This window comes from Hemicordylus capensis, chromosome 14 (genome assembly GCF_027244095.1).
Source record: "Hemicordylus capensis ecotype Gifberg chromosome 14, rHemCap1.1.pri, whole genome shotgun sequence".
Lineage (NCBI taxonomy): Eukaryota > Metazoa > Chordata > Lepidosauria > Squamata > Cordylidae > Hemicordylus > Hemicordylus capensis.
In genome coordinates this window covers 7,822,102-7,835,599 of record NC_069670.1, presented here as the reverse complement: position 1 = coordinate 7,835,599, position 13,498 = coordinate 7,822,102, and the positions used below count along the sequence as shown (strand labels likewise).

At 51.0% G+C, this 13,498-nt stretch overlaps 1 pseudogene; it reads right to left on the bottom strand.

Moving 5' to 3' along the window:
* Positions 1-510: 510 nt before the first annotated feature.
* Positions 511-13,243, bottom strand: LOC128337267 (uncharacterized; annotated as a pseudogene).
* Positions 13,244-13,498: the final 255 nt, after the last annotated feature.

Sequence of the window (13,498 nt, the reverse complement as noted above, 5' to 3'; positions counted from 1 at the left end):
GGTGGTCACCGTCACAGATCTGGACGTTGGGTACTCAGGAGCTTGAAGTGGTGGGGAAAGAGATATGAGAGGGAGAGAGAGAGAGAACACAAGCAAAGTTAGGTTGAAGAAAGCAAAAAGGGGCATGGCAAGGAGAAGCAATCCAGGCAAAAGAGCAATCGGTGTCAGAGAAAAGAAGCAACCAGAGACCAAGCGAAATAAAGTAACCAAGGAGGACCAAGAGGAAGAAACAGATGAAGCAGAGTCAGATAACGAAATAGAATTAGGCAAACTAGGAAAGGCTGGGCAGAAAAGGCTTCATTCTTAAAACTTAGAGCCACTGAGCTATTCCACAGTGAAACCATGCTTCTCAAACTCCTTCCCCAAAGCAAACCTTTTATGCTGCTGCTGCTGCAGCCCACCACCCTGGATGGCTCCGCCTTCTCCGGGTCCCCTCTTCTCCGCATTGAAGTTCAATCATAAGGAGAGATTGTCAGCCCAAGTGAGAAACAAGCCTGGGCCAGTTTTAATTTAACAGTGCGTTGAAATCCAGGACAGAGAGAGCTCGCCGCAAGCCTGCATGAGGGTGATGGTCCTGGAGGTGTTTCTTTCAGGGCTGCTTGCTGTGCAGGGCATGTTCCAGTCATGGTCTTGCAGCCTGTGCAGGATGAGAAGAAGCCTCCCAGAAGGGAGGAGGAGGACCTCCTTCTTGCGGACGGAGCTCCAGCCATAGCCCACCACATCTTCCCCGCTCATCTTCCCCGTTGCCCGCAGAGCAGTTCAGCTGCCAAGTTCCATCCCCACTGCCAGCAGGAGCAGTTCTTGCACAGACAACGTGCAGGTTGGCCCTTGAAAGATTTTCCGAAGGGGAGACAGAACAATATCTGCAAGGGGGAATTGGCCATAACAGGGTTTCACTTCTTCTATAGAACCTGCTGCATGGAAGGGCAAAGATGGAAGAAGGTGTACATGCCGAAAGAACTTGCATGCAGGAAGTTTACATGCAGAGGGCCAGACGCCATGCAAAGGAGGGCAGTTGAACAGCTGCCTTAGAGGAGGGAGTGTCCTTAGGGGAGAAGTCTTGAAAGGGCAGCTTGTCCAGCAAGTGGGGAGAAAAGCTGCCCCCCCCCATTCCCTCTTCTAAGCCATTGTTCAAGGGACAATGTTCCTTTGCAGCCTGACGCCCACTTTTTTTTTTTAATGGAAGACAGTGCTGAACATAATTAGTTTCTCTCCCATATTTCTACGTATTTTCCAAGGGCAAAAATGCTCCGGAAGTAATGGGGATTGTGGGATGGTGACTGAACGCCTCTAGGCCATCCCGGCCAGGACCCCACAGAATGCCCAGGAAGATTTGTTGTTAGGCCCCCCAAGTCCTGACCCACAGGATTTCTGGCCAAAAGGTCACTCCCACTTTAGGGTCTGACCTCCCTCTGGCCTCTCTCTGCGGAGGGCGGCAGGCTTTGCCCGTGTGTCTGCCGGGGGCCGAGGAAACCCTTTCAGTCTTCTTGCTGCTGCTGAGCATCACAATGGAGTAAGGGCTTTTCTTGTAAAACATGGGATTTATTCTCTTTCTATTTTACCTGCGTATAGGTTGCCTTTGCCCTTCCTTCTAAAATAGGGATTTTATCTGTTGTGAGCAGATTTTTATCATTATTGTCTGCACAGGGTGTGTGTGTGTGCGCGCGCAATAATATTAATGATCATCATCAACGCCCCACCCACAAGTTGCTTCTGCTCTCTCTCATTCCAACCTGCTCCCCACCTCTCTCTCCCTCCCTCTCTCTGTCTCTTGTTGAGCAAAAACTCACTAAATTGGGGAAGGGAGTGGACAGGACAGATGGCTTCCTGGGGGAGTTGGGGACTCTCCCTGACCCTACTAGACAGGCAGGTGAACTATTTATTTGTTCCTTTTAATTTTGTTGAATTATTTGGTTTGCATAGCCCCCATTCTAAAGCAGCTCAGTAACTATTGTGTGGTGGTGGGTCTAAGCACCACCACCCCGCCCGGACTTAGTGTACACTTGCAGGCTGAATGTCTTGACTGAAGGGTTGTCGCCACATATCAGTATTTTGTATGTGCCAGAATCCTCTCTCTGCAGGCGAACAAGTGTTAAAGAGTGGCAGTCCTGGGAGACTTTCAGCTGCCTTTCGTATTCTGGGTCAAATATATCAAGATGACAGACATGAGTGTTTTAGTCTCAAAATGGCCATGATGTAGTTCCTGAGCCATAAACTATGCTGGGCAGAGCTTGAGGTCTCCAGAGGGAAAGTCACAGATCCTCCCAGAATTCCAATCCCTTCCCGTGGCTGCTCTTCTCTTCCCGAGGATCCTGTGGGGTCAAGAAGGAAGTCAGCATCAGAGACCAGTATGGCACGCCATCCCAAGGGCCCGGCTTGGGGCCCATGGGATGGCCCAACTCCTCCCAGTCGCAGATTCCCAGAATGGGACCCCCTGTGGGGCCAAGAGAAGGATCCAGCCACCTGCTGGGCTCACAAGAGGGCATCAGTCTTCAGGGAGTAGCCTGTGTGGCCCAGAAAGGACTCGCAAGTCAAACCAAGGTGGGTCCCAGAAGGGGTGCTGTGAGAGGTCCTTGAAACACTGAAGCCAGTTGCTGTGCATCATGGAATGAGCACACTTGTATTGCCACACATCCCCTTTGCAAATGTAGGGATGCCTCACAATCTGTTGAGGGCATAGCTCTCATTCCTGGCAGGGAGGAGACATGGAGATAAATCAGCATCCTGTTTCTTCTTCTCATCTTCCGACTTCCTCCTCCTCACAGCTTTTCTCTCCTTCCTTCACCCCACCCCTCCTTTTCTTCTGGGGAGGGCCCCCTCAGACGGCCACTGCAAGGCCCCACTCAGGGCCAGTCGTTGATTGGCCTCCATGAACATGTCTAAGCCCCAGTGTTGGGACTGTGTTCAGATCTTGGACCTGATGAGACTCCCTTCAGAGCGGAGGAGAAGCAGAGCCCTGTGGAAGCCACCAGCAGAGACAGAGCGTAACCCCAACACACACACAGGAAGATGGAGATGCAGTCCAAAACTAAACACAGGAACCTCGGAAAGTGAAATGGGATATATGAGCAAATTCAGACTCATCCGCTTCCTCTGATACAATCATTATTTATATATATAAACAAACTGTGAAATCCAAGTAAACCATTACAAAGAGTGCACTAGAATGGAGTCAATCTTGTAAGCAATGATGCTCACCCAGTCCAGAAACCAGCCAAGTCCACCCCAAAACTGCCTTTTGGCTCCTGTCTTCTTGAGGGGCTGTGATGCAAGGTGCCCATAGTCTGCCCCTTTCAGACCACGATCACCAGGAAGGATCCACGTCTGGTGCATCCACAGGAAACAGAGATCCCAAAGCCAACCTTGAGAGACACTTGACACTTGACCCGCCAGGCAGGAGCATCAGGGCTCTGCTCAATATTTGGGAACCAGAACTGAAAGCTGCAATGTGACCAGAGTCGGGATGTGCCCGAATCGTCTGGGCACTGCATTAGAGAGTTTCGAAACGTTTGGGGGGGGGGCAGGTGAGTGGTAGCTTTGAGAATGCAACACGCAGGTCCTTACCTGCTCTTCTCCACCACCCTGCCACTGTTCCAGTCACGGCACTGTCCTTCCCAAAAGGCAACAGGACAAGAAGGACAGTGCCGTGATCAGAACAGCAGTGCGGTGGCGGCGGAGGTGGTGGAAAGGACCTGCGTGCCTCCTTCTGAAAGCCAATTATCTTCACCCTAAACCCTTTGGCTGCCTGAAATGATTCGGGCACATCCCTAGACCAGAGCCTGATCTGATGGAGATCCCCAGAGCTGAGTGAGGGTGTCGAGAGACCAACCGCGAGAAGCTACTTCAGCTGTTGGGAGATGCTTGGCCTGGCCAAAGTTGGGGTAGAGTCATTGGGGATGGGGAGCAGAGGGGGCTCTCCTCCTTGGGCTCATTTCCAGCTGGTCCTCTGTAGTCCCACGGGTTGACATTCTTCTTCCCCCACTCAAGAAAGAGGTGCCGGTCTCCACTGGATCCCTGGTGGCACAAGACGGCCACATGAGGAAGACGCACACACTGATGGCCACTTTGGCAACCAGCAACAGGGCAATGGTGACTCCAAGGAGCATTCGCGGAAGCTGGTCACTGGGGGCACCCATCACACCTTCAAGAGAGAAGGAACATGTTTGAGGCATTGCAATAAGGACCAGCTCCCAAAATGCATTTTTGCAACTAGATCAGTAGAGGGGCTTTCCTCCCACTGTTCCTAGCGCTGTACTGGATGTTTTCCAAAATGGGAGGTTTATTGAGGAAGCACGATACGTGCCAATGGAGGTCACTCTGGGATGTTCACAGGCATCATGAGCTCAATTTCTGCTCCTGCTCCTTTTGTACCATTCAATAAGGAATTGTGGTAGGTAAAGAAACCAACTGGAGTATCAAAACAACCCACCCTGTGCATGCTGTCACATAAATTGTAATGTATCTTAAATGTGAAAAACAGGTATTTATTTTCCACTAAATATCCAATAACCTGAATAAAAACAAATAATCTGAAACTATATCAATTCTGACCCCAAAACTATTATTATTTCTTGTTTACACAGACAGGTGTTATTGACTGGTTTGTTTTATCCAGACATCGAGTCCTTCCCAAGGACCTGGGATGTCTGAATTTTATTGTCAATGTTGTTGCTGTTGTTATAGATATTGTCGCAGAATATAGGCTGTTCCCAGTAAAGCTGCTTTTTGTAATTGGCTGATGGTGATTTCTGTGGCCCCTATGGTGTTGAGGTGCTCTTCAAGGACTTTTGGGACTGCACCCAGGGCACCAATTACCACTGGGATTATTTTGGTCTTTTTCTGCCACAGCCTTTCAATTTCAATTGGTAGATCTTTGTATTTTGTGATTTTTTTTCTATTTCTTTTTCTTCTATTCTGCTATCCCCTGGTATTGCTATGTTGATTATTTTAACTTGGTTTTGTTTCTTCTCAACTACAGTTATATCTGGTGTATTGTGTGGCAGATGTTTGTCGTTTGTAGTCGGAAGTCCCATAATATTTTTGCATCTTCATTTTCTACAACTTTTTCAATTTTATGGTCCCACCAATATTTGGCTACAGGTAGCTTGTATTTTTGCAGATGTTCCAGTGTATCATCCCTGCTACCTTGTCATGCCTTGGTTTGTAGTCAGTCTGTGCAATCTTTTTACAACAGCTGATTAGGTGGTCCACGGTTTCATCTGCTTCTTTACAAAGGTGGCACTTGCTCTTTGTGGTTGACTTTTCTACTTTTGCTCTTATTGCATTTGTTCTTAGTGCCTGTTCTTGTGCAGCCAGTATGAAACCCTCTGTTTCTTTCTTCAAGTTGCCATTCTTAAGCCATTGCCAGGTCTTGGTGATGTCTGATGTTCCACTTATATTGTGCAAATATTGAGCACGCAGTGGCTTATTTTTTCCATTTTTCTGCTCAGTTCTTGACTTGTTCTTTCTTGTAGGCCTGCTTTGTTTCAAGAAAGAACAAGTCAAGAACTGAGCAGAAAAATGGAAAATATAATAATAAATAATAATAATAATTATTATTATTATATTTCTATACCGCCCTTCCAAAAATGGCTCAGGGCGGTTTACACAGATAAATAAATAATAAATAAGATGGCTCCCTGTCCCCAAAGGACTCACATTCTAAAAAGAAACACAAGATAGACTCCAGCAACAGTCACTGGAGGTACTGTGCTGGGGGTGGACAGGGCCAGTTACATAACTACATAAAATCTACATAAAATCACAATAATAAATCCAGTGAAATATAATCACATGATGACTTGTTTTTATTCAGGTTATTAGACATATAGTGGAAAATAAATACCTGGTTTTCACATTTAAGATACATTACGATTTATGTGACGGCATACAGAGGGTGGGTTGTTTTGATACCCCGCTCCTTTTGTTCCATCCACATAGAAGCCTGGCAGAGTAAACACTGTAGGTTTCATGTCCCCGCCTTCCTCTCCCCCCACCTACCACTACCCACCCTTTCCCGGACCCCCCCCCATTCCCCCTCCCATTCCCTACACAGTTTCCATCCCACCCCTCACTGTGTACATGTGTGGTGGTGCCCTCCGAGCAACTGGAGATGGGATTTTGATACCAATTATAATTTTTTGCACATCTAATTCATTATGATTATAATATAAATGCTATTATTCATAAGTAATATAATCAATATAATTATTAACTTCTTTGCTGGTCCTGTATCATGTTTCAGGCAAAGCCAGGGTTTCCACCAAGGCAGGGATCTTGGAGGGACTCAGGTCTTGGACAGCTCCCGGGCGTGGGGGGGAAAGGTCAGGACCCTGGATAGCTCTGAGCAGGAAGCTTCCTGAGTTGCCCCAGGCATTAAGGAGGCACAGGAGGATCTCCCCACCACCAGTCCCATGGACTACACTTGGCTGGGCTGGCTGCCCTGAGGCACATGAGTGATCACTGGCTGCAGAGGGCACTCCCCTTCCCTTCTGGGGGGCACCCCCTGTGACAGGAGGCATGGAGACTCCCAAGGAAGCTTCAGGGAAGCAGCAGGAACAGCAAAGGAAAGGGGAGGGTTGGCCAAATGCATAAAGGGCCAGAGCTCCGTGCAGGAGTATGGCCGGGAAATGTCCCTCCTGGAGACCTCAGATTGCTGGTTTGTGGTAGCAAGTATGAACTGGCCCCTTTGCTAAGCAGAGCTCCCTTGGTTTGCATTTGAATGGGATACTACATGTGTGAGCCCTGTAAGAGAGTCCCCTCAGGCGATAGGGCTGCTCTGAGAAGAGCACCTGCCTGCTTGCATGCAGAAGGCCCCAAGTTCCCTCCCTGGCAGCATCTCCAACATAGGGCTGTTCTGGGAGGCTTCTTGTCATCCAGCCCCTTCAAAATCCTGTCTCAGCAATGGGCAGTTTCCCCCAGAGCAGTGTGTGTGTTTCATTTTGGAGGGGGAGGAATTTGGAAGCGTGAAGAGAGTTCGGATCCCCTCCCAGAGGGATGGCCCACCTGAATCTGGCAGATAGATTTTTTGAAGCCTGGGGCAGGATGGGGAGGCGAGGTCCTCCCCCCACCTCACCCGGCCGTTCCTCTTCATGTCTGGATGGTTGGGGAGGCTGTGCCAACTGGTGTAGAGCAGAGATTCTCAACGTTCAACGTTGGGTCCCCAGATGTTATTGGACTTCAACTCCTATAATCCCCAACCAAAGGCCACTGGGGCTGGAGATTATGGGAGCTGAAGTCTAGTAACATCTGGGGACCCAATGTTGAGAATCCCTGGCATAGAGGAACAGCGTCAGCTGAGACAGCGACAACAACAAGAGCAGGAGCAGCTACAGAAGAAAGTTGATTCCTTCTGTCAGAGGTATTTTGATCCCGGACTGCTTGGCAGAGAAGTTTCCTCCCCCAAATCCTAAGCAGACGGCTTTCTTCTGCAGCTGCTCTTCTTGCTTTTGAGGTTGGGCAACCCAGGAGGACGTCCCCAACCTGGGCCTGGCAGCTTAGACCCACCCCCTCCCCAACTTACTGTACACCTGCAGGAGAAATCTCTGGCGTGCAGTCTGTTGATGGGAGATCAGTATCAGGGCTGTGTATTCAGCAGAGTCCTCTCTGCGCAGGTCCTTGACTGTGAAGGAGACGCAGTCCTCGGAGACACTAATTTGCTGCTCTCGATAGTATGCATGTTTCAAAACCTGACATGGTGGGCCTGGTGTCAAAATTGCAATGCGGAAGCTATTTTCGTTCCAGAGAATTTTCTCAAATGATGGTGGAGTCTCTAGAGGGAAAGTAACGGATTCTCCCACAACGGCGACCACCTTTTTGGGCAGATCTTCTTGTGCAGGAGAACCTTTAGAGTCCAGGAGAAGAAGAAAAAGCTTCAGAGAGCAGGAAGGGCACACCATGGCCTCTGCCCCCTTTCGGACCCAGCTGTTGGCTGGGGCAGCCGTCTGTGAAGAGAAGAGATGGCCAGACAGGGGGATCCTGCTCCCCCAGTGGCCCTGATTCTGAGGCCATCCGGAACCCTCTACGCACGAGGAGGTGGAACCTGAGACCCTCCCAGCTCAAGAGTCAAGCAGCCTCTCCTGGGTGTCGGAGTGTCCTCAGGTTGGAGGTCTTCAGCTGGTGGGTTGATAGAAGTGTACAAATAGAGCTCCTCAATTTCCTGCTTGCTTGTCATTTCCCTAATTACTTGTGGAAAAACAAGGAGCAGACGCCTTTCTGGTCTTTTCAGCATGTAATAATCATCAGAGGACCCTCTCTTTCTCCAGGGGCGTTTGGCAGGGAAAGAGGATGCACCACGCCGTACCCCTGAAGACATAGCTAAGTGCAATCTTGATGCTGTGTGGCCTGCATCTTCCCCTTCAGACCCTGTGTTTTCTACCTTCATATCCTGTCTCTCTCGGTTTGGGAAGAAGAAGAAGGAGAAATCCCCATAAATCAGAGGAGCGCTGAGCTTCAGAGCCCAGGATCCCTCTTCACCAAATGCCAAGAAGGCCAGGAGGGCCGATCAGGACCCTGCTCAAAGGTATATTTCTTCCATTTCCCTGTCTAAAATGCCCGGATTCCCCTCACTGTAGCCATTACGGGGAACTTTGGTGCAAATCCAATTCGAAACTCACTTCACATATTGTTTCACTCATTTAGTTTTGGGGCAAGTTAATTGTAGCTCTACTGCTGGGTTTATTGCTGGACATGAATTGTCCCTTTTGCTAAGCAGGGTCCAACCTGGCTTCCATTTGAATGGGAGACTACATGTGTGAGCATTGCAAGATCTTCTCCTCAGAGGACGGGGCTGCTCTGGGAAGAGCACCTGCCTGCTTGCATGTGGAAGGTTCCGCATTCCCTCCCTGGCATCTCCAAGATAGGGCTGAGAGAGACTCCTGCCTCCAGCCTTGGAGGAGGCACTGCCAGTCTGGGTAGGTAGTACTGAGCTGGATGGACCAAAGGTCTGACTCCATATAAGGCAGATTCCGATGTTCCAAAGGTATACTGCCTTTCAACATGGAGGATCCACTTTGTCATAATGTTTAACGTATAGCTTGACATGCAAAGGGGTGCACTGAACATCCCCTGTCCAAACTTTGCAGCTGGCCAATCTCATTCACAGCCCAGCAGGAAGCCTGCAGGGTTGCCAACTCTCCCTGAAGCTTTTCCTGGGGACGTCCCCCTCCCACTATTCCCCCCAATACTTTTCACCATGATCAAACGATTGAAGTCTCTGGGATTGCGGTCATTGGAGATGGCTCCCGATTACGCCAGACCCGTCCAGGAATAAGCTTGGCAGCCAAAATGGTTTGCCTCTTTAAAAAAAACACAGTACCTGGTCCTTAATCTAGGGCATGGGCGGGGGGCAAACCCGACCCTCCATCTGTCGTGCAACTACAACTGCCATCACTCCTAGCCCCAGTTTTGTGGCTGGGGATGATGGAAGTTGGAGTTCAGCCACAGCTGGAGGCTGATTGCGCCTAAAGGGGGGGGGGGAGTGAGGAACCCAGCTGTGAGGCTGCTCCCTCTGAGGTGTGTGTGTCCCCCCCCCACAACATGGGAAGAGTCCTTGAATCTTCTGAGATGCTGTGTGATGTTTGGGGTGTGTGTGTGTGTGCGCGCGCATGTGCGCGCATGTGCATGTGCATGTGTTTGGGGAGGTGGTGCACATCCAGGCCATTCGAAATCCTCTCTCAGCAACAGGCAGTTTTCCCCAGAGGAGGGGGGTTTACATGTGTGTGTTTCATTTTGAAGGGGGAGGAATTTGGAAGCGTGAAGAGGAATGTGGCGTGAAGAGAGTTCGGATCCCCTCCCAGAGGGACGGCCCGCCTGACTCTTCCAGATAGGTTTTTGGCAGCCTGGGGCAGGATGGGGGGCCAGGTCTTGCCCTCCCGTGATCCTGAGCACCTTTCTGCATGCCCTAGCTCCTGCTCCTGCTCCTGCTCCGGGATTTAAAAGGAAGAGGGCAGAAGTGGGGGGCCCCTTACCGGTCTCTAGCCCACCTTTCCTCCATGCCTCCCCCCCTCTCAGTTCCCTGGAGGCCCCCACCTCTTGCCAGGCCTGGCCCTTCCTCTTCCTGGGTGGATGGGATGGGAGGCTGCTGGGCCAACTGGCATGGAGGGTCACAGCGACAACAACAAGAGCAGGAGCAGCTACAGAAGAAAGTTGATTCCTTCTGTCAGAGGTATTTTGATCCCGGACTGCTTGGCAGAGAAGTTTCCTCCCCCAAATCCTAAGCAGACGGCTTTCTTCTGCAGCTGCTCTTCTTGCTTTTGAGGTTGGGCAACCCAGGAGGACGTCCCCAACCTGGGCCTGGCAGCTTAGACCCCCCTCCCCAACTTACTGTACACCTGCAGGAGAAATCTCTGGTGTGCAGTCTGTTGATGGGAGATCAGTATCAGGGCTGTGTATTCAGCAGAGTCCTCTCTGCGCAGGTCCTTGACTGTGAAGGAGCCGCAGTCCTCGGAGAAACTCATTTGCTGCTCTCGATAGGCTGCAAAAGGCAAAACCTGACATGGTGGGCCTGGTGTCAAAGTTGCAATGCGGGTGCTATTTTTGTACCAGAGAATTTTCTCAAATGATGTGGGAGTCTTCAGAAGTAATTTCATGAATTCTCCCACAACTGTGACCACCTTCATTGGCAGATCTTCTTGTGCAGGAGAACCTGTAGAGTCCAGGGGAAGAAAAAAAGGCTCCAGAGAGCAGGAAGGGCACACCATGGCCTCTGCCCCCTTTCAGACCCAACCCCTCCTCATCACAGATACCCGGGAGAACGCCCCCCCCCCCCCGGTGGGCCCCGTCCAATAAAGCACCTCCTGGTCTCCGAGATCCCCTGATGGGCCAAGGGCTGCCGCAAGAGACTGGGCCAGCACTTAGTGTGGCTGGTATCGGTCCCTCCCTGGAGGTGGCTGCTTGTCCTGGCCAGGGAATGTCTGCCTGGCCCCCACAGGATAGCAGCGCACCGTCCCTTGAAGATGGCGAGTCATCGCAGGATGAGGGCAACTCACACAGGATCTTGGCCTGAGTTCACACAAGACTTGCCCCACCTGCCCAGGGTTCTAGAAAGCAGAGTTGGCCTCCTAGCGATGAGGGGCTAAAGCAGGAGGAGAGCTGCCAGGAGCAGGAGCTCTGGGACTCCCCTGGCGAGCTGGAGGCAGCCGCCTGTGAAGAGAAGAGATGGCCAGACAGGGGGATCCTGCTCCCCCAGTGGCCCTGATTCTGAGGCCATCAGGAACCCTCTACGCATGAGGAGGTGGAACCTGAGACCCTCCCAGCTAAAGAGTCAAGCAGCCTCTCCTGGGTGTCGGAGTGTTCTCAGGTTGGAGGTCTTCAGCTGGTGGGTTAATAGAAGTGTACAAATAGAGCTCCTCAATTTCCTGCTTTCTTGTCATTTCCCTAAATACTTGTGGAAAAACAAGGGGCAGACGCCTTTCTGGTCTTTTCAGCATGTAATAATCACCAGAGGACCCTCTCTTTCTCCAGGGGCGTTTGGCAGGGAAAGAGGATGCACCACACCGTATCCCTAAAGACATAGCTAAGTGCAATTTTGCTGCTGTGTTTGTGCTTTGAGGGGGAGAAGCTCAGTTTCTACTTCTCCATTAGTAGAATGCTTTTGTTTTGCTGCCCAGAGCAAAGGGAAGGTGGGCCTGAGTTGGCCTGTGATGGACTTTCAAGATCATCCTCACTGCTCCCAAAATATGGCCTGCATCTTCCCCTTGAGACCCTGTGTTTCCTACCTTCTATCCTGTCTCTCTCGGTTTAGGAAGAAGAAGGAGAAATCCCCATAAATCAGAGTAGCGCTGAACTTCAGAGCCCAGCATCCATCTTCACCAAATGTCACTTTGCCAAGAAGGCCAGGAGGGCTGAGCAGGACCCTGATGAAGGGAATATTTCTTCCAGTTGCCTGTCTAAAATGCCCGATTCCTCTCACTGTAGCCATAACTGGGAACTTTGGTGCAAATCCGATTCGAATCTCACTTGACGTATTGTTTCACCCTTTTGGCTTTTGGGCAAGTTAATTGTAGCTCTACTGCTGGGTTTATTGCCGGACATGATTTGTCCCCTTTGCTAAGCAGGGTCTGCCCTGGTTTGCAGTTGAACGGGAGACATGTGTGAGCATTGTAAGGTATTCCCCCTTAGGGGAGGAGGCCACTGTGTGAAGAGCACCTGCCTGCTTGCATGCAGAAGGTTCCCAGTTCCCTCCCTGGCAGCATCTCCAAGACAGGGCTGAGAAAGACTCCTGCCTGCACCCTTGGAGAAGCTGCTGCCAGTCTGTGTAGGTAATACACAGGGATACTGTGTGATATTTGGTGTGTGTGTGTGTGTGTGTGTGTGTTTGGGGAGGTGGTGCACATCCAGGCCATTCAAAATCCTGTCTCAGCAACAGGCAGTTTCCCCCGGAGGAGTGGGGTTTACATGTGTGTGTGTTCCATTTTGAAGGGGGAGGAATTTGGAAGCGTGAAGAGGAATGTGGCGTGAAGAGAGTTCGGATCCCCTCCAAGAGGGACGGCCCACCTGAATCTGGCAGATAGGTTTTGGCAGGATGGAGGTCCAGGTCCTCCCCGCCCTCGTGACCCCCAGCACCTTTCTGCATGCCCCTGCTCTTGATCCTGCTCGTGCTCCTCCTCCTGTCCTGGGATTTAAAAGAGGGCAGAAGTGGGGGGGGAGACACTTACTGGTCTTGAGCCCACCTTTCCTCCATGCCTCCCCCGCCCCATCGGTTCCCCTCTTCCTTTCCCAATCCATGGAGAAAAGCCGTGGGGGCAGAAGGAGCCGTGGGGGCAGGAGAGGAGTACGGCAGCCCCTGCTCTTGGGTCCCCGAGGCCCCCACCTCTTGCCAGGCCTGGCCCTTCCTCTTCGTGTGTGGATGGGTGGGGAGGCTGCTGTGCCAACTGGCCTGGAGGGTCAGTGTCAGCTGAGACAGCGACGACAACAACATGAGCAGGAGCAGCTTTAGAAGAAAGCTTGTTCCTTCCGTCAGAGGCATTTTGATCCCGGACTGCTTGGCAGAGAAGTTTCCTCCCCAAACTCCTAAGCAGACGCAGCTGCTCTTCTTGCTTTTCAGGTTGGGCAACCCAGGAGGACGTCCCCAACCTGGGCCTGGCAGCTTAGACCCCCTCCCCAACTTACTGTACACCTGCAGGAGAAATCTCTGGCGTGCAAACAGTTGACCAGGGAGCAGGATCAGGGCTGTGTATTCAGCAGAGTCCTCTTGACCCAGCACCTTGACTGTTAAGGAGCTGCAGTCCTCAGAGATACTCATTTGCTGCTCTCGATAGTCTCCACGTTTCAAAATCCAACATGGTGGCCCCGGTATCAAATCTGCAACCTGGTGGGATTTATTTTTGTACCAGAGAATTTTCTCAAATGATGGTGGAGTCCTCAGCTGGAAAGTCACAGGTTCTCCCACAACTGCGACCACCTTCATTGGCAGATCTTCTTGTGCAGAAGCACCTGCAGAGTCCAGGGAAAGAAGAAAAAGCTCCAGAGAGCATGAAGGGCACACCATGGCCTCTGC